Source organism: Arachis hypogaea, chromosome 18 (genome assembly GCF_003086295.3).
Source record: "Arachis hypogaea cultivar Tifrunner chromosome 18, arahy.Tifrunner.gnm2.J5K5, whole genome shotgun sequence".
Taxonomy (NCBI): Eukaryota; Viridiplantae; Streptophyta; class Magnoliopsida; order Fabales; family Fabaceae; genus Arachis; species Arachis hypogaea.
This window is the reverse complement of record NC_092053.1, coordinates 110,800,916-110,804,028: the sequence shown is the minus strand read 5'-3', so window position 1 is coordinate 110,804,028 and position 3,113 is coordinate 110,800,916. Positions and strand designations below refer to the sequence as shown.

Here is a 3,113-nt window from a genome sequence, read left to right as displayed (position 1 = left end):
GTTCTCAGGATCATAAGCTTCTTCTTCATAAGAAGCCTCTTGAGTACTGTTGGATGCAGCTTGCATTCCATGCAGACTCTGAGAGATCATATTGACTTGCTGAGTCAATATTTTATTCTGAGCCAATATGGCATTCAGAGTATCAACTTCAAGAACTCCCTTCTTCATAGGCGTCCCATTACTCACCGGATTCCTTTCAGAAGTGTACATGAACTGGTTATTAGCAACCATGTCAATGAGTTCTTGAGCTTCTGCAGGCGTTTTCTTTAGGTGAATGGATCCACCTGCAGAAGTGTCCAGTGACATTTTTGATAGCTCAGATAAACCATCATAGAATATATCCAGGATGGTCCATTCTGAAAGCATGTCAGAAGGACACTTTTTGGTCAACTGTTTGTATCTTTTCCAAGCTTCATAGAGGGATTCACCTTCTTTCTGTCTGAAGGTTTGAACATCAGCTCTAAGCTTGCTCAGCTTTTGAGGAGGAAAGTACTTGGCTAAGAAAGCCGTGACCAGCTTATCCCAAGAGTTCAGGCTGTCTTTGGGTTGAGAATCCAACCATAATCTAGCTCTGTCTCTTACAGCAAAAGGGAAAAGCATGAGCCTGTAGACTTCAGGATCTACTCCATTAGTCTTAACAGTATCACATATCTGCAAGAATTCAGTTAAGAACTGAAAAGGATCTTCATATGGAAGTCCATGAAACTTGCAGTTCTGCTGCATCAGAGAAACTAATTGAGGTTTCAGCTCAAAGTTGTTTGCTCCAATGGCAGGAATGGAGATGCTTCTTCCATGTAAATTGGAATTAGGTGCAGTAAAGTCACCAAGCATCTTCCTTACATTATTATTATTTTTGGCTGCCATCTCCTCTTCCTGTTCGAAAATTTCTGAAAGGTTATCTCTGGATTGTTGTAATTTAGCTTCTCTTAGTTTCCTTTTCAGAGTCCTTTCAGGTTCTGGATCTGCTTCAACAAGAATGTTCTTGTCCTTGCTCCTGCTCATATGACAAAGAAGAGGGCACAGAAAAAATAATAATAATAATAGAGATCTTTTATGCCACAGTATAGGGATCCCTGTGTGAGTAGAAGAAGAGGGGGAGACAAAGAATGTAATAAAATGGAAGAAACACAACTGTGAGGATGGCAGAGATGTGAGATGAGATGTTAGTAGATGAATAAATAAATAGAATAAGATGAGAGAGAAGGAATTTTTGAAAATAGTTTTTGAAAAAGAGTTAGTGATTTTTGAAAATAGTTTTTGAAAAATGTTAGTAATTTTCAAAAATTAAGATTTAAAAATTAAAATAATTAATAAATTAAAAAGAAATTTTGAAAAAGGGGGAAGATATTTTCGAAAATGAGAGAGAGAGTTAGTTAGGTGGTTTTGAAAAAGTTAAGAAACAAACAAAAAGTTAGTTAGTTGGTTGGAACAAATTTTGGAAACCAATTTTTGAAAAGATAAGAAGTTAGGAAGTTAGAGAAGATATTTTGAAATCAAATTTTTGAAAAAGATAAGAAGATGTTTTTGAAAAGATATGACAGACATTAGTTTTTGAAAAAGATTTGATTTTTAAAATCTCAATTAATGACTTGATTCACAAGAAATCACAAGATATGATTCTAGAACTTAAAGTTTGAATCTTTCTTAACAAGCAAGTAACAAACTTCAAATTTTTGAATCAAAACATTAATTGATTATGTTATTTTCGAAAATTTGATATAAAAATAAGAAAAAGATTTTTGAAAAATATTTTTGAAATTTTCGAAAATAACTAAGAAATTTGAAAAAGATTTGATTTTTGAAAAAGATTTTGAAAAAGATAAGATTTTCAAATTGAAAATTTGATTTGACTCATAAGAAACAACTTGATTTAAAAATTTTTGAAAAAGTCAACTCAATTTTCGAATTTGATGAGAGAAAAAGGGAAAGATATTTTTTTGATTTTTGAAATTTTTATGAAAAACATGAAAATTATGCAATGCATGAAATTTTTAGATCAAAACAATGAATGCATGCAAGAATGCTATGAATGTCAAGATGAACACCAAGAACACTTTGAATGTCATGATGAACATCAAGAACATATTTTTGAAAAATTTTTAATGGAAAGAAAACATGCAAGACACCAAACTTAGAATTCTTTAATGCTTAGACACTAAGAATTCAAGAATGCATATGATAAACATGAAAAGACACAAAACAAAAAATCATCAAGATCGAACAAGAAGACTCACCAAGAACAACTTGAAGATCATGAAGAACACTATGAATGCATGAAATTTTCGAAAAATGCAAGATGCACATGCAAATGACACCAAACTTATGATATGACTCAAGACTCAAACAAGAAACACAAAAAATATTTTTGATTTTTATGATTTTCTAATTTTTTTTTTAAATTTTTCGAAAATTAATTGAAAAAGGAAAAATAAGGATTCCAAAATTTTTAATATGAATTCCAGGAATCTTGCATTTTTAGTCTAAAGCTTCAGTCCAGGAATTAGACATGGCTCACTAGCCAGCCAAGCCTTCAATGAAAGCTCCGGTCCAAAATACTAGACATGGCCAATGGCCAGCCAAGCTTCAGCATGTAATTCAGATATGACATGCCTGACATACTCATTCCCAAAGGAATAGACATGGCTTTACAGCCAGCCAGGCTTCAACATGCTTCATGAAACACTAGAATTCATTCTTAAAAATTTTGAATAAAAATTTTTGAAAACATCTTTATTTTTTTCGAAAACAGATGAGAAAGTTTTAGAAAAATTTTTGAAAAAATTTTTGAAAACAAAACAAAAAGAAAATTACCTAATCTGAGCAACAAGATGAACCGTCAGTTGTCCAAACTCAAACAATCCCCGGCAACGGCGCCAAAAACTTGGTGCACAAAATTGTGATGTCCAGGCTCAAACAATCCCTGGCAACGTGAGCAACTTGGTATGCGTAATCGTGATTACACTTTAATTATGTAAAATTCATGGCTCTTTCTTTCCCTGGCAATGGCGCCAAGAACATGGTGCCAATACCATGGTTCACAACTTCGATACAACTAACCAGCAAGTGCACTGGGTCGTCCAAGTAATACCTTACGTGAGTAAGGGTCGAATCCC

General features: G+C 33.2%; 1 non-coding gene across 1 annotated transcript; it reads left to right on the top strand.

Annotated features, from left to right (window-relative positions):
* The first annotated feature begins 360 nt into the window (after window positions 1-360).
* On the top strand, window positions 361-468 carry LOC112774393 (small nucleolar RNA R71). Its single transcript, XR_003188885.1, has one exon. It is a non-coding gene; the product is annotated as a small nucleolar RNA R71 (small nucleolar RNA).
* Window positions 469-3,113: the final 2,645 nt, after the last annotated feature.